Source organism: Arachis hypogaea, chromosome 1 (assembly GCF_003086295.3).
Source record: "Arachis hypogaea cultivar Tifrunner chromosome 1, arahy.Tifrunner.gnm2.J5K5, whole genome shotgun sequence".
Lineage (NCBI taxonomy): Eukaryota > Viridiplantae > Streptophyta > Magnoliopsida > Fabales > Fabaceae > Arachis > Arachis hypogaea.
In genome coordinates, this window is record NC_092036.1 from 47,463,250 (window position 1) to 47,490,929 (window position 27,680).

The following is a 27,680-nucleotide window of genomic DNA, read 5'->3' on the forward strand; positions in this document are numbered from 1 at the left end:
TTACAAGCCTAATTAACAAATAATGCTAAAATCCATGCTTTTATAATGTACATAATGTCAGTACTAGTAGCAACTTTTCAAACCATGCTTGTTAATAAACAATAAAACAACACGTGTGTTTAATAGAACCAATTATTTGATAGTAAATAGCTATCAAGAACAGTTTTCAGGATGAAGAGGAAGGAAATGTGATCAAGACTGAATGCTTGTCAATTCATTTAATGAAAAATAGTGTTTGTTACAATAAGAGCAGTACATAGACTTTGTGAATTGTAATAATGCTCTGTGGATAGATAAAATGTGCCTCCAAAACAAGGGAGAAACACACTAGGTGGTAACCATTAATATAAAAGCACTAGTGTATAAGAATCTGCAACTCTTGACAGCAACAATTTAATAAACAATTGTGAAAATCAGATTGAGAAGTCAAGAAGGAAATAACAAACTTCACTAACTACTAATTCAGGCAAGATACAATTAACAAACAAACTAACTAATGTCTAATCTTTTGTATTTAAAATCAAATATTGGTGCCTCTAGCTTTTCCAATAAATTTCCATACAACAATGAGTACTAATTTCGATAACAAAAAAGGGTCACAACAAGAACATAATTATGATAAACAGCTCTCAAATCATCTTTTTTTATTTTCTATACAGTAATCATCAAAAATAAATTTTAAAAAATAACAATCACAGATTTACAAATCAGCAATTAACAAGCACAAGTAAGCTGAAAAAAATTATGATACACAAACAATGGAATCAGCAATCAGCAATCACACATTCCCAAATCTTTAAAAAAGATGACACAGAATTCATAAATCTGCAAATAAGGGCAAATAAGAACTCGAATGTAACAACTTCACAAATCTTCAACATTTGAAGCACAAATCATCAATTTTAAGCAAATTAGGGCAAATGTCAATTCACCCAACGAGGAATTTAAATGTTCTCATCAACATGCCGACAAATCAGAAGGTGAGGGTTTCACAAATCAGAAAATGGGGGAATCAAAAATCCCTCCTGAACTTCACAGAATTAACAAGCAAATAACTTAAATTTAAAGAACATACTAGCTCCGTTGACAGAGAAACAATGGAGACCAGACGCACAGCTCCGAGACGGTGGTGACGTAGACCCACCGGCGTGGATACACCAGCAGCATCACAATCCGAGGGTGGCAACTGGGGCCACGAAGATGAACCAAAGAGAACTAGAAAGGCGCCGCCGTGGTTTCCACCATTGGAGGTGCTACTTGCAGCGGGTCAGGCTCCAGGAGTTCACGGCAGAGAAGAGGAGAAACGGTAGAGAAGAGGAACAAAAGGGTTAGGGTTGGATGCTGATGAAAATGAAATTGTGTTTGGGGTAAGGGTTCTTAATTTAAATTAAGGGCATTTTAGTAATTTTACCTATTTCGTCTCCAATTTTTATTTCGAACCAAACAGGATACTTAGACATAAATTAGTCTTGTACACTTTCACACCAAACACAATACTAATACTTATTTCTGTCTCTGTCTCTCTGTCTCTGTCTCTTGGTCTCTGTCTCGCAAACAAACGCTACCTTAGGGTTTTTGATTTTTTTCTTAATTTTGTTTTTAAATTCTTTTTATTTGTCATAATTTGTTGTTATGATTCCGATTTTTAAATTCAATTTTAAAATTTTTAAGTCTTAGGGTTTTTGATTTTTTTATTCTATTTATTTGTTGCAATTTGTAAATAAAAGTGCTGATCAATAATGCATTGAAGCTGAAAAAGTTCAATTTTCGATACTATGTTTTGATTCCCTGCATGTTCCACAGCGCGTTCACGTCTTAATTGTTTCTTCTTTTTGTCGGTGGCTTTTTCCCACTATTGATTGGATCTAGTTTTTTCTCTTTTTTTTTCTTGTATCTTTCTCTATTTGTTCTTGATTCATGTGTAGTAATTGAATTGTTCATTAGAGACTGTTAATACCGAATTGTAATTGTCTCAATATGTGACTCACAGTACTATTTGTGATTAGATTTAATCTTTACTTAGTATTTCTTATTTGATTGAGATGCAGTTGTGATTGGCTTATTTGTAGTATAACTATATAGCTCTTAATTCTATGGATTAATTTGGCTGTTAGAGAAATACTAGGTGTTAATTCTAGATGTTTCACATTAGATTATTTTTGGGAGTGAAGTGCTTATGGCTTGACTTTAGCTTTGTAGAGTGCATGGCTGTAAAAGCATAGAGAATAAATTGAGATATGGATTATGGATATTGATTACCATAACTGATGCATGCATGCTATAAAGCAAAGTTATGGCTCTAAGGTGGCATACCTGTGTCCTATACATCATGTAGGCAAGAGTTACAATGTCACAAAATGGTTATATTTTTGCAAAATGTCAGAAAATACAATGTTGCATATACATATTTTCTTGGAAAAATTGTAACGGAAACCTATGTTTTATTTTGTCACATGCTGACTTATTAAGATTGTGTGTTTTGCTGACACAGGTTTATGGTAAAGATGAATGGTCATTTGGATTCTGTGAGCAAGGTACTGGAGTTTTTAATTGCCCTTCTGAAAAAAAATCAAATGTACACATATCGAGAATTTATTGTTCTAGTGAAAACAAGATGTTCCATTTTCAAGGTAAATCAAATATTAAGATAACTCATTAGAGAGTGGCCTGGGTGTTCGTACGATCTATTAGCCAAAAATTGCAACCACTTCTGCAATGAATTTTGTGATTGGTGTTCCAAAACTTCTAGGTAAACACCTAACAGTAATGCTACTTATATGATATGTATTTGGCTCTTTTAGTTGCTAAACGTTTTGTTGAAAATTATGTTGCAACACAAACAGTGTTACTTAATGGTCACACAAACAATGCAGCTAGTGTTTGTAATTGATGATGCACATAATGTGTAGGCATTGTTTTGGTTTGCAGTGACAGAGATGGCATGGTCTAGTACAAACAACACATGGTGTAGTTTCTCGGATTTGGTGGGAGCGGTGAATAAGCTTCAGGAGAATGTAAAGAATATCGAGAAGAATTTCGATGGTGCTCTTGGGCTTGAAGAAAATTTTGAATCCAGCAATGAAGGTAATTTATTTGCATTGTTCAAATTTTTAGTGCAGTTTTAGTGAGGTTTTACAAGGTAAAGAGGCCATAGAGTATCTATCTGATCTCAAAATTGTTTTACAATTGCAATTAGCTTGTATTAAAAGCTTTTATAAGTTTGCAGTCTAGATATGAATCTGCATGGTTAGTACCTTTTGTTCGTGTCAAACTCTAAAATCTTGGCATATTATTCATGTTAGATACATGAGACTCTCACTATAATTCATGTTCAGCACTAATGATAGACAAAATATGGTTGTTCTTTGCTATCCTGAATCTTGATGGTCAGTCATTGTTGTTTGTTGTTTATGACTGTTTGATTCCTTGGTTTTGCTCTCCACATTCTTTTAGAATTGATTTCTGTATTTTTTTAGTTCAAAGTAATGTCTGGTTGTCTTATTTAAGATTTGAAGATGATTACTCTTTTTCTGCCTATTACAACTTTGGATATTTTTAACGTATGAATTGCAGACAGTTGTCTTCAAAGTTGGTATGACATGTGAAAGATGTGTTACAGCAGTAAAGATAGTTTCCAATTTGGGTCAGCTGTTTTGTTTCTGAAGCTTCCTTCCTTCCTTGATGTTGTGCACTATATGATATACAACTTTATGCGACTTGAAGTTAATAGAATATATTGAGGTCATTTCTATGTTAAACAGGGAACTCTGAATGCTCTTCTATCTTAGAAGTAGTTTTTCTTATTTTTTGGACTATCCCCTGTGATCAAAGAAACCATATGATATTAGCAACAATATACTATATTACTATGAACTTTTCTAAGATACCCAAACTTTACTAATTTAGTTATAACATTCTATGAACTTTTCTAAGATACCCAAACTTTACTAATTTAGTTATAACATTATTGTTCCCAATCTTAATTTTACTCTTAATTTTTTGCTATGGAAACTTCTTGCTCTATTACCACTGTAATCTCTTTAATTTGATATAAGTAACAGTATACTATATTTATTTTGTATGAAAATAGATTTTTGTTAGATAAATCTATTTTTTTAAATTTGATAAGGATATAGCCACGCTTTAAAAGTGTGGCAATAGGTTCATGAATTAAAAAGCGTGGCCATAGATCACATTTAGGTACATTTAAGAAAGCGTGGCTATAGGGTTATGCATATGGCCATGCTTTTAAGTGTGGCAATAGATAAAAGCGTGGCAATAAAAAAAGCGTGCTAATAAATAAAAAAAGCATGGTGATAGAGCAATCGGCACGCTTGCAGATGTGACCCTTTCAAAAGCATGCTGGTAGCTCAAAAAGCGTGGCAAAAAGCTATCGCTACACTTTTTTTTAACTTTTTGCCACGCTTTAAAAGCGTGAGAAAAGCCTGGTTTTCTTGTAGTGAGTGGAAAGGTTTGTAGCAAGAGAAATGATAGGCAACTCACTTTGAATTACACACCAAAATGGTGTATGTTTCAAATTGCATTTTATAATCGTATTAGGTTGTAACTTGTATGTCTTAATTTCTTCAAGGTGAGTAATTGAGCACAAAATAGGGACTTTGGCAACCCATGAGATGTGTTGAAAGATGGCTGGATGGCTTTCTGAATGTGGATATGTGTACTTCTAAGGAATTCCAATGTATTCTAGCTAGAAATTAAAACTCAAGGTAGGAATAAGAATTTTGTGTATACTACTACCAGAAATACACTTACAACAATTGAATTTATTGTCAAATTTAGTGAAATACTGTCGAATTTGGTGATATTTACGGTTAGATTTAAATGTGTTACTAAATTTGACGGTAAATATAAACTTCAAAAGACTTTTAAAATGGTGGTAAAATTATTGTTAGAACATCCTATAGTAAATAAAAGAGATTTTGACGGTAATCCAAAACCTTATATTTCATTTAACATCATTCCATTATGGTTAGATTAATTCAATGCAAAATCAGAAGAAAAATTTAACCTAAAAAAAGATAAGAACTAGAAGAAAACATACTTAAATTCCAACTACTTAAGCACAAAGCAATTTGAAGTGGTAATGTGAGGAATAACTGTTTCTCAAAACGTGGCTTGAAGTGCTTAACATACAAGAAAAACCATTTCTCAAAGACATGGGTAAAACTACATGGTCACTAAGTAAAATTGATTTGAACCAAGATTCTCATCTAAAAATAGAAGATTTGAATATCAAAAGAGGAACTTCCATTCCAGTTCTCACACTCACGTATACATGCTGAAAAATTCAGCAGTCACACTTACTCAAGAAGCAAATAGCCATGAAATGCAAGTTTTTGTGAGCATCTGGAAACCATTTTTATTGCTTTATCTTTATTTCAATTTGCCTCTTTACTCAGTTGATCTCATTTATTTTCACATTTTAAATTTTAGTTTTATTTATTCAAGTTTATATTGAATTCATTATTTATTTTCAATTGTGAAGTCCTAATCCATTATTAATAAAAGTTAATAATTTTTTTCTTAAGTATCATTACAGAAATTTTTGAATTTTTATATTTTTAAGAAGAGTCATAGTTGACTTTCGAATTGAAATTGTGATACAAGTTTAATTGAAATATTTATCAAAATCGAAAATAAAGTCTAAGTAAAACAATTATTTATAAATGAAATTCCCTTCCTTTGAATTTTTTTAAATGTCCCTTTTGATAAAATATTTTTTATTTTTAAAACAATTAAAAATCATTTGTTAAAAGAGTAAAATACTTATCATGTTCAATATATATATATATATATATATATATATATATATATATATATATATATATATATATATATATATATATTAAACAAAACGAATGGTATTGATTATTAGGGATTTAGTCATTACAAGAGAGGCGGAGAATTGCGGCGGTTTTTTTTAGGATTTGTGGCAAACCATTGCTAAATAGAATGCCAATGGTTTAAAAACCACCCTCCTTATTAAGGGCGCGGGAATTGGATTTTGCGGTGATTTTCAGCAACCGCTGGTATAATCGCTGCTAAATGAAATAAGTTATTTGCGATGGTATTAAAACCGCTGCTATTTGGAAAATAGGTTTTAAAAAAAAGGTTGTGACAGTTGTTAATCCGCAATTCAGCATGCATTAAAAAAAATATAACAGAGGTTTATAACCCCCAATCTTCACTATTATATTAAAAAAAATATTTCTCGACAAAGCTATCTAATTTTTTCTACAACTAGCCAAAAAAAGAAAACAAACTCGAACTAAGTTAAATTGCACTAAAATTTTTTTTTCCCTTTACCATAATAAAATCTAATTTAATTTGAAAAGAAGAGAATTTTTCATTAGCAAAATCTAAGTTCATTAACCAATAATTACTAATACTATAAAATTGATCATTATCTCATTAGAATCCTAAGTGAAAATGCCTCATGAATAACAATGGAAGGAAAACTAAACATAATAAAGGCATACCAAGAAAGTGCAACTCTTAGGAATATTCAAGTAGCAATTCATTCTTTCAAAAGTCCAATAACACATAATTGAATACAAGGATTCAATAAAAGATAAATAATAAATAAAAAATAGAACAAAAAAGCCACACTCATTGTATCCAAAGCTTTCTCAAGCCAAGGCCATACTATAACTTTTTCGATTATGTATTACCTATAAAATAGATCATAGATCAGATAAACTACCATCCCATCGATTATCAACATAATCAAGTTCAAGTCAAAATATAATAATGACCATAACAAAAGAAAATAAAGGCAAAAAAGTAAAGCCGGACAAAAATTGCATAAGCTTGTTATTTGTCAGAAAAGATCAAGGAATTGAAGTCAAAATTCATATAATAGAAAGGAATCCGCTCTTGGATTTCTATCAATATGAAAGGTGAATATGTACCTCTCTTGGATGTATGATGGTCTTGTACTTCTTGATGTATTGAAAGCGTGCCTCTTCATTAAACTGATACCAAAAAGCATTTCCAAAATGTTTAATTCAATTTCAAGCACCAAAGTAAAACTATTCAAAAATAATAAGCTCTATATCACATTTAAATAAGATTAACTCACCTGTGAAATGTGCTCTGCATGAAATAATATATGATATATCACCAACATTCATAGAGCATAGAATATAGTTTTATCTAAAACATGAAATTAAATAATTATAATCAATTTCTATAGAAATAATATTGCAATAAAGTAAAACATATTACAAAAAAATCACCAAAAGCAAGCTAAAAATTGAATAAGGAAAGGTTTAGGCACTTCCAATATCTTGCACATAAAGCAATCAAATTAGCTATGGCCTACGGTCACAGGAGGGCTGAACAATATTCTCTTCAATGTCAGCAAATGTTTGAGCATGATAGCAACCTAATGCACTTGAAGACAAACACAGACCATAGTTACGAGCCTTGCAAGTCCAACCACAAAAGAGGGTGACTAAAGCAGACTTTGTTGCTGGAGCTGAAATGAATTGCATAAAACTGTTAGATATGGAAGTCTCATGATAAAGTACTCATCATATATGTATTTTCTTTCCACAAGAAGAAAATTTTAAAATAGACAGAAAACCTGCTAATTACATATTTTTCAGAAACATCTTTGCTTCAGTTTTAGTCAATGATCCAACCAACCATGGTAGCACACATTCAATCAATTTCAGAGGTATCATGCACAAGCTTTGATATAGAAGTTCACGTTGCCTTTCGATACTAAAGTGCTTCTGTGCAAACGGAAGAACCTAGAGATGAGAGAGAATCTATCATGTATTAAAAATAATTAAATAAAGAAAAAGATAGCTTATTGTTGCAACTATTTTGACTAACTTTTTTCCATAATTCAATTATGGATTAAGAAGTACAAAGCCTCCTACATCATATTTATCTACCGGAAAGACAAATAATTGATTCACTTAATAAAAGCATTCCTCATACTTATTAGGCGTTTGCCAAGTGATGCGTCAGTATCTTTCCTATCTTTTTCTAGTAAATTTGCATTTGAATTTGTTAAGTTTAATCAAGATTTAAGTATTTTTGAGCCACTATGAATGCTACTTTGAGTCGTGTGCAGTTTGGTTTATTTCAGGTAGAATTCGGATGGATTTGACACGGTTTATGTAGAAAAAAGGAAGAAAATGGATGATGCTATCAACCCTGACCTCCTTGCACTCTAACAGGCATAACTTGAGCTATAGAGGACCAATTGACTCAGTTTTAGTGGAATTGAAAAGCTAACTTCCAAAGATTTCTAACGATATATAATAGTATACACATTTTTTATGGAATTACTGCCTTGGTGGCGCCAAACTTGGGAAATCCAAGTTTGGTGCCAGGATGAAGAAACAATTGAGAATCGCAAGTGGAAGGAGTGGCACAAAACTTGGCGCAGCCCAAGTTTGGCGCCAGGTTTAGCAATTTGGGGTGGTCCCCACTTCTCCAAGAAGCCAGCATGCAATCTTTTATTAATTTTGATTAAACGTTTATTTTATTTACAAATAGGAAAAGATATTATTTAGTTTTAAAAATATATTTTACATTAATTATGATTAGATATAAAAAGAGAAAAGATCTTGACCTATCTCTTCTCCCAATTTTCATTCCGCACTTTACACTTTTACATAATCCTATTTTTTTTCTCTGAACCATGAGCAACTAAATTTCCTCTGTTAAGGTTAGGAGCTCTGTCTATTGTATAGATTGATACTATTATTTTCTATTTTAATTCATGTACTGATTTTTATTTCAAGAATTGTTTTCTTTCTTTATCTTATGAATCTGGGTGGAATGGAAGTATGACCCTTGTTCTAAATGAGTTCTTGTAAAACTTGAAAAAGCTATTTTCTTGAACAACAGCTTGAAAAAAATCTCCTAAATTTCTAATTATCTTGACTTAACGGAATACGTAACATATAATCCTCTTATATTTGGTTAATTATGATTTTTGTGGCATATAAACTAGAATTGAACTTAACCCTCTAATTGGAATCAAGTGACCAAGGAATTGGCGGTTGATGAAGGTTAGAGGAGACTAAAAAGGTATAAGGAATCAGGGTTTAGTCACATATAGTTTGTCATGAATTGAATCTTGCATAATTAAAATAGTTAGTAAGAAAAGTCAATCCGGAAGATAGATATCTCTAAAACCTTAACTGTTTCTCTATATATTTCACAACCCATTTACTGGTTGCTTTATGAATTCTCTGAATTTACTGTTTGATGCAATTAAACTCCCAAAACATCATTTTCTATTTGTCTAACTAAGTAAATCACACAATCATTGTTGCTTAGTCTATCAATTCTCGTGGGATCGACCCTCATTCACTTGAGGTACTACTTGGTACGACCTGGTGCACTTGCCGGTTAGTTTGTGGGTTATAAATTCTGCACCACCAAGCTATGACATGCTTTTGAAGCTTAAAACTACATACAATCCACATCTCACTCAAGCAATGACTCACCTGAACTTCTTCATTCTTGAAATGCCTCTGGATGGTTTCCATTATATGATCAGCATGTGAGCACAACTTGGAACAAAATTCAACTTCGGAATTAAATGTTGCTCTTTCACCTTGAATTCTTTCAATCAAACACCAGAAGTTATTAAATTGGCTTTTTTCTTCAACATGCTCCTGAAAGAAAGATAGCTCTACGTCTACTGTTGGAAAAATAACCCTGTCCTCAGTAATACTGCATTTTATAAAAAAAGTCAATTATTCATTCCTTGAGAATTAAGAGAAAGAATTGACTAAAGAGGAAAGCTTTTAGAAAGTAGATAACTTAACGGATTTTTTTTCAAAATAATTTTTGTCACTCAATACACCATAGGATGTTAGAATAACAGATTCTCAACAAGAGGATAACATTTAAAAAAGTAGCACACTTCAATCTTTTATGAATTTCAATTTATAAATCAATATATAAAAGGGAATGAATATACATACTCTTTTATGTACAAATGGGAATTAAAATACATCATTATTTTATGTTGCAAATTGATATGAAAAAGAAATGCCTAACAAGAAATCTAAATAATGACTTTTTTAATTTAAGAAACATGTGATACTTCTACATGACATAGAACAAAGTTAAAACAATATTTGTGAAATATGCAAACTTCTGCAATAAATAGCAACCTTTCATTAAAAACTGACAGATTGGTAAAATCTCCAGACAATTGTATCTTTCTGATCTCCACTACATTAAACTTGAGAATGATCTACACCATTTTCAACTGTGTTAGCACTATTTCTACTTTCCATCAATGTGTAATAACCTTCAATGAGCAAGAATATGATTAGTTATATTACCATTACAAGTTGTAAAATAATTCAGTGACATTGATTAATTAGTACTATAATACCGTGTTCTATCAGTAGATTTTTCGAACTGAAGACAAAGAGTGTAAATGGAAACTCATCAATTAAAACAGATCAAAAAATTCAACCTAATTCCTAATAGATAATCCTAACACACATGAATTTTACAAAGAATCTAATCAAATTTTACAACCATATCTAAATCTCAAAAAAGCAAATTCATCTCTCAATAGTTTACTAAAAGCATTTCCCAAGATTAAACTAGATAGCAAAAAAACAAAGATGTAACAAATGATAAATCAACTAAATAGAAAAATAAAAGAATAAGAAACTTCCATGAGAATAGTGTTGGCATCGTTGGAGAGGATTTGACGGCGGATCTCAACGAGGAGGCAGAGTAGTTAAGAACGGATGTCGAATAAAGAGAGAGAACACGAATCGAGTGGAGATCTCCGCTGTATCTGCAACGCGAAGCATGATGTTAATCTCTGACTATAATAAAAGGCAAACAATTGCCACTCGAAAACCAATTAACGAATTTGAAACAACAAAAACCTAAATAATTAGTATTGAAGAAAATTCCAATTTCAATCCAATAGCCATAAAATTAACTCAGAATCTAATATCCATTAAAATTAACTTAGAATCCATACAATTATGTCAGAAGTCATAATATATACAACAAAAATTATACGAATTTATAAGAAAAAAATGCAACTGAAGAAATAGGGATGAGTGCTTACAGGAGAAGAGAAGACGGACGAGCAGCAGCTCCGAACGGACGAGGATAGGTCTAGGCTTGACAACGAGGGCAGAGATGGCGATGCGACAGCAGCCCCGATACGACTTTCTGGCGGCGCGAGGAGATGAGGAGATCTTCAACGGCGAGAGCAGCGAAAGGCGAGAGGCGAGAGGCAAGAGGCGAAGGCTTCGACGGTGGGAGGGCTATGGGAGTTAGGGCTGAGAGTTAGGGCTAGTGGGGAGTGTATAACGATGGAGAAGAGGGATTGGAGCCCGGTGAGTGTTTTCAGAAGAGTAGTATATAGCTAGTGTAGTGGTGTTAGTGTTTTAATAATTATAATAAAATATATACCCAAAATGATTGATTTGTAGCTGTTTAAATTGAACCACTGCTATCAGCAGCTTTGTAGCAGTGGCCAAACTGCAGCTCATAACCGCTGCGAATTTGTTGTTTTTGCGGTGGTTTCAAAAACGGCTGCTAATTTTTTGCTGCTATTATCAGCCCTATAGTAGTAGTGAGTGTACATAGTGGCAAGTGGTAATTAACTATCCACTTGTAATAATAATCATTTGGCTCAACATGTTGTAAGAATGGAGGGTGAGTTCCCTAGATATAAAATTTATCGAACAGCAAGGGCAATAATGTAGGGCATGTGAGTTGCCGAGGTGGTAGTAATTAATGAAGGACTTGGGGGAGTGGCAAGTGGTTCGTTAGTGATGAAATACTATAGTACGTTGTTGGATGGTATTGGAATTGAGAAAAGGTAAGGTACATATATACCGTGTGTCGCTGTCGGCAAATAATGTGGCAGCAATTACCACATTTTGATGCCTCCAACTGTCATCTACCTGTTTCCTCCTCCTTCTTATACTCGGATAAATTAATATCAAGGAACATACTAATCTCAGATTGTCGCTCCTATATATGCTTTATGAAACTTTTGTGGTAATATATATACGATAACATTATTATTGTGTATACAAATCATGCATGGCAAAATTTATTTTGTCCAATTATACACGATAACAGACTTCAAATCGATTTATAATTAGAATATACTTATCATATATTGTCAATATAATTTTTTATACGAATAATTAATTGTATATTGTCATACTAATAAAATGATTAATTTTTAAATTTTTATTTAAAATATTATCTAAATAAATAAATATAATTAAATAAATGTGAGTACATTAAAATTAAACTATTATAATTATAGGTTCGCTTGATTTTTGTATAATTTCGACAAAAATATCGATCAAACTTGTATCAAAGATCTCAATTCGAAGAGCAGATACGACTCTTCTAAAGAAGTGAGCTTGACCTAGGACTTATCAATTGTAGTGTCGAAAATTATAAGACCCAAAATTTTTGAAAAGTCTTATTATGAACTAATTTTAAATTATTTATTTATTTATTTATAGTTTTAATTTCAGAACTTATTTTATTAAAGAAAATTAGAGGCAGTGTTGATTAACTGAGTTTGAAATAATTAAGATTTTTATCCAAACTCTATGATTATTGAGTATTTTCCTATTTACAACTTAAAATTTTAGAAATTCGAAAATAATGAGGTTTGGCAATTTAAATTAGGATTTTATCTAATTTTATAATTATTGAATTATTTTTTATATTTAAATTATAAAGTTAGCAGCAATGAAATAATAAGAATTTTATATGATAGATTTAAATAATTTATATTTCATAATTTAATACTTTAAGTTTCAGGAATAAAGAAAATTAATCTTATTATCTTATAATTTCAATTAGAGTATTTGATTTCAGACCAATTAGTATTTTAATACACCCAATAATATGTTAAAGTAATTTTTAAGGACTTAAATCAGATTTTAAATTAATACTCTTTATACCCTAATCCTATTAAAATTACCCTCTTAAAATTAAACCCAAAATCCCCAAAAAATGAAACCCTAATCCCAATTAACACCCAATTACCCTTATCCAAAGAAACGCTAGCCACCATCCTTCTCCTCAGCAACACACAGGCATGCAGAAACAAAAGAAAAGGAAAGAAAGAAAGAAAGAAAGAAAGAAAGAAAGAAAGAAGAAAGAAAGAAAGAAAGGAGAAGGGAGAAGAGGGAGATCCGAGAAGAGAGGGAGGGGAATAGAGAAGAGAGAGCGCCAGTGGAGGAGGGAGGTCGCGCTTGCTCACCGGCCAGCCGCGCCTTGCCACCGCGTCCAGCTTGCCGCCGCACCGTGCTCCACGTCGTCGCTGCCGCTGTTCCGATAAGAGAGAAGGGTGCACGAGAGAGGAGATAGAACCGTGAGGGAGCTCAGCCACGAAGAGAGGAGATGCGCGTCTGACCCATCGTTGCCGGTCCGTCCAGCCCGACCCATGATGATTGGATTTTTGACAGTTTAGAATTTCACAAATGAAGTCTCGTTGTAAAGTATAGTTTCTAAACCAACAATAATTTTTTCATGCAAAAATTTGTTTGTCACTAGTACAAACCCCTAAATTTATAAATCGAAGTATTGAACCTCGGGTCGTTCTCCCTAGGAATTACAATAAAGTGTTCTTGTTATTGGTTATGAGATGTATTTTGCGTTTTTGGGGATAATAGGCAAGAAATATAAATGGCAAAGGAAATAAACTAACAACTAACAAAGCTCTTGGCAAGATATGAGAACTAGAAATCCTATCCTAGTTATCCTCCTCAATTGTGACCACAATTTGTTCATTGCTACCACTTAGTTAACCTCTACAATGGAGGAAAGTCAAGTGGATGAATTAACTTGATTCCACAAATCCTAGCCAACTCCCAAGGGAAAGACTAGCTTTAGTGGTATCCAAATCAATTAGCAACTTCCAATTATCAATCAACAAAGGAATTAGATAACTCAAGCGTCACTAATTACTCTACCTAGGCCAAGAGGAGCAAAATATATCCAAAATCTAAAAGAGACATTTCATCAAACACATAGAAGGCAATAAAAGTAAACAACATGAATTGCAAGAATTAAAGAGGGATCTAACTAGAATAGCAAGAGACCAACAATATAAAAGGAAAATAATTATGAAACAACAAAGAACTTACCAATTGCATTGAAGAAGGAATGTAGATCTACAAAAGGATGTTCATAAACTACAACTAACAATACAAAGGAATTACAAGAGAAGAAGAATTCTACAACTACAAGAGAACAATTAGGGAGGAAAAAGCAAAATTAGAAGAGGAGAAGAAGTAGATCTAGATTTAAAACCTAATAATCCTAATTCTAGAGAGAGGTGAGAGCTTCTCTCTCTAGAAACTAACTCTAACTACTTCTCTCCAAAACAAAGATAAACTAAACTAATGTGTCTAAGTGTGTAAAGTATGTCAATTTCCCTTCAATCCTTGGCTTAAATAGCATTAGAAATGAGTTGGATTGGGCCCACAAGGCTTCAGAATTCGCTGGCCACGAATTTGCATTTAATGAATCACATGCAAATTGAAGCATCCGCGTACCATGCGCGTGTGCGCCTCTATGCGCGATGCAACTATGGCAAATCTTATATCATTTCGAAGCCCCGGATGTTAGCTTTCCAACGGAACTAAAACCGCATCATTTGGACCTCTGTAGCTCAAGTTATGATCGATTATATGCGAAGAGGTCGGCTTGACAGCTTTTGCGATTCCTACATTTCTTCATGAGTTCTCAATTTTTACATGCTTTTCCTTCATTCCCTTGATCCAATCTTTGCCTCCAAAATCTGAAATCACTTAACTAACATATCAAGGCATCTAATGGAATCAAGGTGAATTAAATTTAGCTATTTTGAGTCCTAAAAGCATGTATTCACTCTTAAGCACAATTAAAGGAGAATTTACAAAACCATGCTATCTCATTTAATAAATGTTGGTAAAAGGTGATAAAGTCCCCTAAATTCAACACAAGATAAACCCTACAAATGGGGTTTATCAACCTCCCCACACTTAAACCAAGCATGTTCTCATGCTTAAACCAAGAATGAAACAAGGGGTATGACATTTATTCAATGCAAATAACCTAAATGCATCTATCTATATGAATGCAACTAAATGCAAAATGATTCTACCTACTTGGTTAAAAATAAATCAATCCTCTAAGAGCATGTATGCACTAGTAGGGCCAAGATCATATAACGATTCATGAATCCTACCAATTCAAGTATAAAAAAATGAAGTTCAAATAGACTTGCAAGAAGAAAGCTTATTGGTGCACGAAATTGCAATCACACCTCTGTAATTCGCACAACTAACCAGCAAGTGCACTGGGTCGTCCAAGTAATACCTTACGTGAGTAAGGGTCGATCCCACGGAGATTGTTGGTATGAAGCAAGCTATGGTTATCTTATTAATCTTAGTCAGGATGCCAATAAGGTTCTTTGAATTTAATTGTAAAAAGTGAAAGTGTTTGGAATAAGTAATTGCTACTCAATAATGGAGAATATGTTGGAGTTTTGGAGATGCTTTGTCCTCTGAATTTCAGCTTTTCTCTTGTCCTCCTCTTCACACACGCAAGGCTCCTTCCATGGCAAGCTGTATGTAGGGTGTCACCGTTGTCAATGGCTACCTCACATCCTCACAGTGAAAATGATCCAAATACTCTGTCACAGCACGGCTAATCATCTGTTGGTTCTCGATCATGTCGGAATAGGATCCATTGATCCTTTTGCATTTGTCACTACGCCCAACAATTGCGAGTTTGAAGATCGTCACAGCCATTCAATCATTGAATCCTACTCGGAATACCATAGACAAGGTTTAGAACTTTCAGATTCTCATGAATGCCGCCATAAATTCTAGCTTATACCACGAAGATTCTGATTAAGAAATCTAAGAGATACTCATTCAATCTGATGTAGAACGGAGGTGGTTGTCAGGCACACGTTCATGGATTGAGGAAGGTGATGAGTGTCACAGATCATCACCTTCTTCATAGTGAAGCGCGAATGAACATCTTAGATAGGAACAAGCATGTTTGAATGGAAAACAGAAATAATTGCATTAATTCATCGAGACGCTGCAAAGCTCCTCACCCCCAACAATGGAGTTTAGAGACTCATGCCGTCAAAGAGTATAAAATTCAGATCTAAAAATGTCATGATATATAAAATAAATCTCTAAAAGTTGTTTAAATACTAAACTAGTAACCTAGGTTTACAAAAAATGAGTAAACTAGAATGGATAGTGCAGAAATTCACTTCTGGGGCCCACTTGGTGTGTGCTGCGGCTGAGACTTAAGCTTCTCACGTGCCTGGGCTGTTTATAGAGTTGAACGCAGGTTGTAACCTGTTTCTGGCGTTGAACTCCAACTTGCAACCTGTTTCTGGTGTTGAACGCCAAACTACAACATGGAACTGGCGTTCAACACCAGTTTACGTCATCTATCTTCGCGCAAAGTATGGACTATTATATATTTCTGGAAAGCCCTGGATGTCTACTTTTCAACCCAATTGAGAGCGCGTCAATTGGACTCTTGTAGCTCCAAAAAATCTATTCTGAGTGCAGGGAGGTCAGAATCCAGCAGCATTTGCAGTCCTTTTTCAGCCTGGATCAGATTTTTGCTCAGCTCCCTTAATTTCAGCTAGAAATTACCTGAAATCACAGAAAAACACACAAACTCATAGTAAAGTCCAGAAATATGAATTTTGCCTAAAAACTAATAAAATTATACTAAAAACTAACTAAAACATACTAAATTCTACATGAAATTACCCCAAAAAAGCGTATAAAATATCCGCTCATCACAACATCAAACTTAAATTGTTGCTTGTCCTCAAGAAACTAGATAAATAAAATAGGATAAAAAGAAATGAAGAAGCAATAATATCTCAGATTCTAATTAGATGAGCGGGACTAGTAGCTTTTTGCTTCCGAACAGTTTTGGCATCTCACTTTATCCTTTGAAATTCAGAATGATTGGCATCCATAGGAACTCAGAATTCAGATAGTATTATTGATTCTCCTAGTTTAGTATGTTGATTCTTGAACACAGCTACTTTTATGAGTCTTGGCCGTGGCCCTAAGCACTTTGTTTTCCAGTATTACCACCGGATACATAAATGCCACAGACACATAACTAGGTGAACCTTTTCAGATTGTGACTTAGCTTTGCTAAAGTCCCCAATTAGAGGTGTCCAGAGTTCTTAAGCACAGTCTTTTGTCTTGGATCACGACTTTAACCACTCAGTCTCAAGCTTTTCACTTGGACCTGCATGCCACAAGCACATGGTTAGGGACAGCTTAATTTAGCCGCTTAGGCATGGATTTATTTCCTTTGGCCCTCCTATCCATTGATGCTCAAAGCCTTGGATCCTTTTCACCCTTGCCTTTTGGTTTAAAGGGCTTGGCTTTTTCTTTTTTTTTTATCCAATGATTCCTTGTTTTTTTTTCACTGCTTTTTCTTGCTTCGAGTATTAATTTCATGATTTTTCAGATCATCAATAATATTTCTCTTGTTCATCATTCTTTCAAGAGCCAGCAATTTTAACATTCATAAATTCAACATAAAAATATGCACTGTTCAAGCATTCATTCAGAAGACAAAAAGTATTGCCACCACATCTGAGTAATTAGAATTTTTCTTATTAAGAACTCAAAAAAAAAATTGCCTCTTTATTCTAAAAATCTACTATTTTATTCATGTTTAATGATGATGAGAAAAATAAATTATAGCTTAATTGGAAATAAAATCAAAATAGATATACTAATTACTACTACTCTTATATAACTTCTAAGGTAAATTCCTATAAGAACAACTATCACAGAATTAAGGCTAAGATTAGGACTTAACAACCTTTATTTTGAGAACTGGATGTTCCTCTAGTCTGTGGGGGTGCTTGGTCCTTCAAGAGATAGTTTTTGACGCTTCAGTTCCTTTAAGTCACGCCTTTGCTCTTCTTGTTCCCCAAGCAATTTGCAAAGTATGCTATTTTGATTATTCTGTTCTTCCTTTATTTGGTCCATAACTTCTTGCAACTTGATAACAGATGCTTCAAGATGCTCCCAGTACTCAAATTGAGGAAATTCCGGGAGGAATTCCTGTGCTCTCCTCTTGATGGGGTCATCCTGCACTTGTTGTTTTTCCATTGATATTTTGGTGATTGGTCGCTCAACTGAGATATACTCAGTTATTCCCATCTTCACTCCAGCATCTTTGCAAAGCATAGAAATTAAGCTTGGATAAGCCAATTTGGCATCTTTGGAGTTCTTGTTTGCGATTATGTAAAGTTCACATGAAATCAGGTGATGAACTTCCACTTCTCTTCCCAACATAATGCAATGGATCATCACTGCTCTTTTAACTGTGACTTCAGAACAGTTGCTAGTGGGCAATATAGAATGCCCAATGAAGTCCAGCCAGCCTCTAGCGACTGGTTTGAGATCTTCTCTCTTGAGTTGATTTGGGACGCCCTTGGTGCTGGTGGTCCACCTGGCTCCAGGGATGCATATATCCTCTAGAATCTTGTCCAAGCCCTTATTTGTTCTCATCATTCTCCTATTAAAGGAGTCTGGGTCATCTTTCAGCTGAGGTAGCTTAAAGATCTCCCTGATTTTGTCAGGATAAATGTGAACAATCTTTCCTCTGACCAAGGTCCGATAGTCATAGAGGGCAGTTCCAGATATTCTCTGCCTGTCTGTTTGCCACAGATTAGCGTAGAATTCCTGAACCATGTTTCTTCCCCCCTTTGTTTCAGGATTAGCTAGGACTTCCCAGTTCCTGTTTCAAATTTGCTCTTGAATCTCCGGATATTCGTCTTCTTTCAGATCAAATCTAACTTCCGGGATCACTGACCTTAGACCCATTATTTTGTAGTAATGGTCTGAATGTTCTTTGGTTAAGAACTTCCCTTGATTCCAAAGTGGTTTTGGAATACTCTCTTTCTTGCCTCTTGGAGTGGGTTGTTTTCCTTTAGGAGCCATGATCTTAGTGAATATGGTTTAGTGATCACGGATAAACACACCAAACTTAGTGGTTTGCTTGTCCTCAAGCAAAAGAAAGGAAAGAAGAAGGATAGAAGGAGAGCTAGTATCGAATGGTGGATGAGAGGAGGGAGGCCGAATGTGGATTTAAAGGGAGAGGGTGGGTTTTCGAAAATTTTGAAGAAAGATAAGATAGAAGATATGATTTATAAAAGATAAATATGATAAGAAAAAGATATAATTTAAAATTAAAAAGTTGTGAATGATATTTGAAAAAGATAAATCTGAAATTTTTTATTTTGAAAAAGATTTTAAAAGATAATTGAGTTTTTTAAAAAAAATTGAAAAAGAGTTGGATTGGATTTGAAAAGGATTTGTGTTTATGAATTAAGATACATTTGATATTTTTGAAAAAGAGATTTTAGAAATTAGGATTAAAATTTTTGGAATTGAAGGATGAGAGTTTGTAACATGTTTATGCAAGAAGTCATGAATTGGAATATAAAAATTTTGAAAAATGTGAATTAAAAACGAAATTACCTCCTCCCCACAATCCTGGCGTTAAACGCCCAAACGCTGCATGTTTTGGGCGTTTAACGCCCATTTGCAGCTTCTCCTGGGCGTTCAACGCCCAGCTGTTGCTTCTAGCTGGTGTTGAGCGCCAGAAACACCTTTGTCACTAGGTGTTTTTCTAAACGCCCAGGACGCTATAAATCTGGCGTTGAACGCCCAGAAGGTGCTTCTTTCTGGCGTTCAACGCCCTAAAGATGCTTCTTTCTGGCGTTTAACGCCCATATGGCTATCCTTACTGGCGTTGAACGCCCAGTAAGTGCTTCTTTTGGGTGTTCAGCGCCCAAAACAGCTCTTACTGGCTTTTTTTTCGCACCAGTGAGCTTCTTTTTGCTATTTTATCCTCTGAATCCTTCTGTAATTCTGTGAACTCAAGCAATTGCTATTTTACCTTGAAGATAATTGACATAAACCTGTAAAAATCAATTAATTGACAAATAAACTTTGTAAATGGCTGGGTTGCCTCCCAGCAAGCGCTTCTTTATTGTCTTTAGCTGGACTATTACTGAGCTTTAATCAAGTCTCAGTTTTGAGCATTCTTGCTCAAAATTGCTTTCAAGATAATGTTTAACTCTCTGTCCATTAACAATGAACCTTTTGTTAGAATCATTATCCTGAAACTCCACGTATCCATATGGTGACACACTTGTAATCATATATAGACCTCTCCACCGATACTTCAATTTTCTGGGGAATAATCTGAGCCTAAAATTAAACAGTAGAACTTTTTGCCCTGGCTCAAAGACTCTGGATGACAGTTTCTTATCATGCCTTCTTTTTGCCTTCTATTTGTAAATTTTTGCATTTTCGAAAGCGTTGAGTCTGAATTCCTCTAGCTCATTTAACTGGAGCAATCGTTTTTCTCCAGCTAACTTGGCATCAAGGTTTAGGAATCTGGTTGCCCAATAGGCCTTATGTTCCAATTCCACTGGCAAGTGACAGGCCTTTCCATACACCAGCTGGTATGGAGAAGTTCCTATAGGTGTCTTGAATGCTGTTCTGTATGCCCACAGAGCATCATCCAAGCTTCTTGCCCAATCCCTTCTACGGTTAATCACAGTCCGTTCCAGGATTCTTTTAAGTTCTCTATTAGAGACTTCAGCTTGCCCATTTGTCTGTGGATGATATGGAGTAGCTACCCTGTGGCTAACTCCATATCGAACCAAAGCAGAGTAAAGCTGTTTATTGCAGAAATGTGTGCCCCCATCACTGATTAATACTCTAGGGGTACCAAATCTGCTGAAGATGTGTTTCTGGAGGAATTTTAGCACTGTCTTAGTATCATTAGTGGGTGTTGCAATAGCTTCCACCCATTTGGATACATAATCCACTGCCACCAAAATATAAGTGTTTGAGTATGATGGTGGGAAAGGTCCTATGAAGTCAATACCCGATACATCAAACAACTCAATCTCCAAGATCCCTTGTTGAGGCATGGCATAACTGTGAGGCAGATTACCAGATCTTTGGCAAGTGTCACAATTAAGTACAAACACTCGGGAGTCTTTATAGAGAGTATGCTAGTAGAAGCCACATTGGAGGAATCTTGTAGCTGTTCGTTCACTTCCAAAATGTCCTCCATACTGTGATCCATGGCAGTGCCAGAGGATCTTCTGTGCTTCTTCTTTAGGCACACATCTACGGATTACTCCGTATGTGCATCTCTTGAAGAGATATGGTTAATCCCAAAGATAATACTTTGCATCCATGATCAATTTCTTTGTTTGCTGTCTACTGTACTCTTTGGGTATGAATCTCACTGCCTTGTAGTTTGCAATGTCTGCAAACCATGGAATTTCCTGGATGGCAAAGAGGTGCTCATCCGGAAAGTTTTCAGAGATTTCAGTAAGAGGGAGAGACGCCCCTTCTACTGGTTCTATTCGGGACAGATGATCTGTTACTTGGTTCTCTGTCCCTTTTCTGTCTCTTATTTCTATATCAAACTCCTGCAGAAGCAACACCTATCCGATGAGTCTGGGTTTTGAATCCTGCCTTGTGAGTAGATATTTTAGAGCAGCATGGTCAGTGTACACAATCACTTTTGATCCTACTAAATAAGATCTGAACTTGTCAATGGCGTAAACCACTGCAAGTAACTCTTTTTTTGTGGTTGTGTAGTTCTTCTGTACGTCATTTAAAACACGACTGGCATAGTAAATGACGTGCAGAAGCTTGTCATGCCTTTTTCCCAACACTGCACCAATGGCATGGTCACTGGCATCACACATTTTAATGGTAATGTCCAGTCTGATGCAGAGATGACTGGTGCTGTGACCAGCTTAGCTTTTAGAGTCTCAAACGCCTGCAGACACTCTTTATCAAAGATAAATGGCATGTCAACAGCTAGCAGATTGCTCAGAGGTTTGGTAATTTTTGAAAAATTTTTTATAAACCTCCTATAGAATCCTACATGCCCCAGAAAGCTTCTGATTGCCTTAACATTGGCAGGTGGTGGTAATTTTTCAATTACCTCCACCTTAGCTTGATCCACCTCTATTCCTTTGTTCGAAATTTTGTGCCCAAGGACAATTCCTTCAGTCACCATAAAGTGACATTTCTCCCAGTTTAAAACCAGAGTAGTCTCTTGGCATCTCTTTAGAACAAGTGCTAGATGGTCAAGACAATAGCTGAATGAGTCTTCAAACACTGAAAAGTCATCCATGAAGACTTCTAGAAATCTTTCCACCATATCAGAGAAAATAGAGAGCATGCATCTTTGAAAGGTTGCAGGTGCATTGCACAGGCCAAATGGCATCCTTCTGTATGCAAATACTCCAGATGGGCATGTGAATGCTGTTTTCTCTTGATCTTGGGGATCTACTGCAATTTGATTATAACCTGAATATCCATCCAGGAAGCAGTAGTATTCATGACCTGCTAGTCTTTCTAGCATCTGGTCTATGAATGGTAAAGGAAAATGATCCTTTTTGGTACCTGTATTGAGCCTTCTATAATCAATACACATACGCCACCCTGTAACTGTTCTTGTAGGAACCAGTTCATTTTTTTTATTATGAATCACTGTCATGCCACCCTTCTAAAGGACGAATTGGATAGGGCTTACCCAAGGGCTATCAGAAATAGGATAAATGATCCCAGCCTCTAGTAATTTAGTGACCTCCTTCTGCACCACCTCCTTGGCTGGATTCAGCCGCCTCTGTGGTTGAACCAGTGGCTTAGCATCATCCTCTAATAGGATCTTGTGCATACATCTGGCTGGGCTAATGCCCTTAAGATCACTGATGGACCACCCAAGAGCTGTCTTGTGTGTCCTTAGCACTTGAATTAGTGCTTCCTCTTCCTGTGGTTCTAAGGTAGAGTTTATGATTACAGGAAAAGTGTCACCTTCTCCCAGAAATGTGTATTTCAGGGATGGTGGTAATGGTTTGAGCTCGGGTTTAGGAGGTTTTTCCTCTTCCTGAGGGATTTTCAGAGGTTCTATTATTCTCTCTGGTTCCTCCAGATAAGGCTGAGTATCTTTAAAGATATCCTCTAGCTCTGATTCAAGACTCTCAGTCATATTGACCTCTTTTACCAGAGAGTCAATAATATCAATGCTTATGCAGTCATTTTGGGTGTCTGGATGCTGCATAGCTTTGACAACATTTAACTTAAACTCGTCCTTATTGACTCTCAGGGTTACTTCTCCTTTTTGGACGTCAATGAGGGTTCGTCCAGTTGCTAGAAAAGGTCTTCCTAGAATGAGAGTTGCACTCTTATGCTCCTCCATTTCCAGCACCACAAAGTTAGTGGGAAAGGCAAATGGCCCAACCTTGACAATCATGTCTTCAATCACGCCTGATAGGTGTTTAATGGAACCATCAGCAAGTTGGAGACATATCCAGGTTGGTTTGACTTCATCAGTCAATCCAAGCTTTTTGATAGTAGATAAAGGTATTAAGTTGATACTTGACCCAAGATCACATAGAGCTTACTTGGTATAAGTACCTTCTAATGTGCATGGTATCATAAAGCTTCCGGGATCTTTAAACTTCTCAGGAAAGCTTTTCAGAATGACTGCACTGCATTCTTCAGTGAGGTAAACTTTCTCAGTTTCCCTCCAATCCTTCTTATGACTTAAGATCTCTTTCATGAACTTAGCATAAGAGGGTATTTGCTCAAATGCCTCTACAAATGGAATCTTTATTTCAAGAGTCCTGAGGTAGTCTGCAAAGCGGGCAAATTGCTTATCCTGTTTCGCTTGGCGAAGTTTTTGAGGATAAGGCATTTTGGCTTTGTATTCCTCAACCTTAGTTGCTGTAGGTTTATTGCCTATAGATGTGGGTTGAGAAGCCTTTTTAGAGGGGTTGCTATCAGCACTAGTATGTGTTTAATCTCTCACTGGCGTTTGAATACCAGGGGTAGAAGCTGGAGTGGCATTAGACACCAACTCCTTACCTGTTTCTGGCGTCTGAACGCCAGAACTGTGCTTCCTTTGGGCGTTCAATGCCAATTTCTTGCTTGTTTCTGGCGTTGAACACCAGGACTGAGAATGGTTTGGGCGTTCAACGCCAGTTTTCCACCCATTTTCTGGCGTTTGAGCGCCATAATTATTTCTCTCTGGGCTCTTACTGTCCTCAGATGGATTTTGGGTGGTTTGCTCATTTGTTGGCTTCCTGCTACCTTGAAGTGAGGTATTTAATGTTTTCCCACTTCTTAATTAAACTACTTGGGACTGTTCTATTATTTGTTTTGATAACTGCTGTTCTGTTTGCTTCAACTGTACTTCCATATTCAAATTAGCCATTCTTGTTTCTTGTAGTATCTCCTTGAATTTGGCTAACTGTTTTGTTAGAAAGTCTAATTGCTGATTGAATTCAGTAGCTTGATCTGCAGGACTGAGTTCAGCAGTTACTGTTTTAGCCTCTTCGTTGATGGAAGATTCACTGCTTAGGTACATATGCTGATTTTTGGCAACTGTATCAATAAGCTCTTGAGCTTCTTCTATTGTCTTTCTCATGTGTATAGATCCACCCGCTGAGTGGTCTAGAGAAATCTGAGCTTTTTCTGTAAACTCATAGTAGAAGATGTCTAACTGCACCCATTCTGAAAACATTTCAGAGGGACATTTTCTTAGCATCTCTCTGTATCTTTTCCAAGCATCATAAAGAGATTCATTATCTCCTTGTTTGAAGCCTTGGATGCTCAGCCTTAGCTGTGTCATCCGTTTTGGAGGAAAATAGTGATTCAGAAATTTTTCTGACAGTTGTTTTCATGTCTTTATGCTGTCCTTAGGTTGGTTATTTAACCACCTCTTAGCTTGGTCTTTTACAGCAAATAGAAATAGTAACAATCTGTAGACATCCTGATCTACTTTCTTATCATGTACTGTGTCTGTAATTTGTAAAAACTGTGTCAGAAACTCTGTAGGTTCTTCCTGTGGAAGACTGGAATACTGGCAACTTTGCTGTACCATGATAATGAGCTAAGGGTTCAACTCAAAACTACTAACTCCAATGGAGGGTATACAGATACTACTCCCATATGAAGCAGTAGTGGGGTTAGCATATGACCCCAGAGTCCTTCTGGACTGTTCATTTCCACTTAAGTCCAAAATATAGAAAGGAAGATGATGTGAATTTATTTTATTATATATAAAAATTTTGAAATAATAAAATAAAATAAAATAAAATAAAATAAAAACAACAATAAAATTAAAAATAACTAAAAATAAAAATAAAATAAAAAAGAATTTAAAAATATTTTATAAAGATTTTCGAAAAAGTGAGGAGAAAGAAAGTGGTTAGAATAATTTTTTTTGAAAAAGCAAATTTTAAAAAGGATAAAATTTGAAAAATTTTGAAATTGAAATCTGAAATTTTTAGAAACAAAATTTGAAATAATTTCTTTAAGGTAGTTAGAAGAGATATAAATTTTTTTTTTGAATTTTGAATTTTATGATGAAAGAGAAAAACACACAAAAGACACAAGACTTAAAATTTTTAGATCTAATGCTCCTTGTTTTAAAAAATTTGGAGGGAAAACACTAAGGAACACCAAACTTAAAAATTTTAAGATCAAAACACAAGGAAGACTCAAGAACACTTTGAAGAATCACAAGAACAACAAGAACAAAAGAAAGAACACTAAACTTAAAATTTTTAGAAAACCAAAATAAATTTTCGAAAATTAAAGAAAGTTAACAATAAAACACCAAACTTAAAGTTTGGCACAAGATTCAATCAAAGAAAAATTATTTTTGAAAAAGATTTTAAAAAGAAGATACTCAACTACCAAGAACATAAGCCAACGCTCTAGCCAACTGAGCTATAAATATAACGTGTTGTAAAGAGGTATTTTTAATGAATAAAGATAAATTTTTTTGAAAACTAATATTTTGAAATTGCATAAGGAAAACACGAAAACACATAGAACAAGAAAAATCAAAGATCAAATAAGAAAAATTGACAAGAACAATTTGAAGATCAAAGAAAAACAAAGAACATGCAATTCGAAAATTGAAAGACAAAGAAAAGCATGCAATTGACACCAAACTTAGAACATGACACTAAACTCATAAAAAAAAACGAAAATTCAAATAAAGAAAAATAATATTTTTGAAAATTTTTTTAAAAGGAATAATAGAAGATGCAATCCTAGTGACTCTAAACTAAAAAGACAAATTTTTCCTAATATAAGCAACAAGATTCACTGTCAGTTGTTCAAATAAATAACCTAAATGCATCTATCTATATGAATGCAACTAAATGCAAAATGATTCTACCTACTTGGTTAAAAATAAATCAATTCTCCAAGAGCATGTATGCACAAGTAGGGCCAAGATCATATAACGATTCATGAATCCTACCAATTCAAGTATAAAAAAATAAAGTTCAAATAGACTTGCAAGAAGAAAGCTTATTGGTGCACGAAATTGCAATCACACCTTTGCAATCCGCACAACTAACCAGCAAGTGCACTGGGTCATCCAAGTAATACCTTACGTGAGTAAGGGTCAATCCCACGGAGATTGTTGGTATGAAGCAAGCTATGGTTATCTTATTAATCTTAGTCAGGATGCCAATAAGGTTCTTTGAATTTAATTGTAAAAAGTGAAAGTGTTTGGAATAAGTAATTGTTACTCAATAATGGAGAATATGTTGGAGTTTTGGAGATACTTTGTCCTCTATATTTCAGCTTTTCTCTTGTCCTCCTCTTCGCACACGCAAGGCTCCTTCCATGGCAAGCTATATGTAGGGTGTCACCGTTGTCAATGGTTACCTCCCATCCTCTCAGTGAAAATGGTCCAAATGCTCTGTCACAGCACGACTAATCATCTGTTGGTTCTCGATCATGTCGGAATATGATCCATTGATCCTTTTGCGTCTGTCACTACGCCCAACAATCACGAGTTTGAAGCTCGTCACAGCCATTCAATCATTGAATCCTACTCGGAATACCACAGACAAGGTTTAGACCTTCCGGATTCTCATGAATGCTGCCATAAATTCTAGCTTATACCATGAAGATTCTGATTAAGAAATCTAAGAGATACTCATTCAATCTGATGTAGAACGGAGGTGGTTGTCAGGCACACGTTCATGGATTGAGGAAGGTGATGAGTGTCACGGATCATCACCTTCTTCATAGTGAAGCGCAAATGAACATCTTAGATAGGAACAAGCATGTTTGAATGGAAAACAGAAATAATTGCATTAATTCATCAAGACGCTGCAGAGATCCTCACCCCCAACAATGGAGTTTAGAGACTCATGCCGTCAAAGAGTATAAAAATCAAATATAAAAATGTCATGATATACAAAATAAATCTCTAAAAGTTGTTTAAATACTAAACTAGTAACCTAGGTTTACAGAAAATGAGTAAACTAGAATGGATAGTGCAGAAATCCACTTCTGGGGCCCACTTGGTGTGTGCTGGGGCTGAGACTTAAGCTTCTCATGTGCCTGGGCTGTTTATGGAGTTGAACGTCAGGTTGTAACCTGTTTCTTTGATAAGCTTAAACTTCCCACCTAACCTATGACATCCTATACAATTTCAAAGCTAACCTAGCTACCCATTTTTCTCTTTTTCTTCTCATACTCATGCATTTTTTTCCTTGATCACAACACATATGCATTGATTTTATTGAGCTTCACTTGGGG

The 27,680-nt window shown here is 34.9% G+C and overlaps 1 long non-coding RNA gene across 2 annotated transcripts; it reads right to left on the reverse strand.

The window, feature by feature from the left end:
* Positions 1–6,497: 6,497 nt before the first annotated feature.
* On the reverse strand, positions 6,498–12,020 carry LOC112803548 (uncharacterized). Of its 2 annotated transcripts, none has more exons than XR_003202677.3 (7): positions 11,096–12,020; positions 10,170–10,813; positions 9,495–9,723; positions 7,621–7,778; positions 7,103–7,501; positions 6,933–6,995; positions 6,498–6,692 (listed from the first exon to the last, which is right to left on the reverse strand). It is a non-coding gene; the product is annotated as an uncharacterized lncRNA (long non-coding RNA). The 2 variants fall into 2 exon arrangements; XR_003202675.3 differs by having other exon boundaries at positions 7,610–7,778.
* Positions 12,021–27,680: the final 15,660 nt, after the last annotated feature.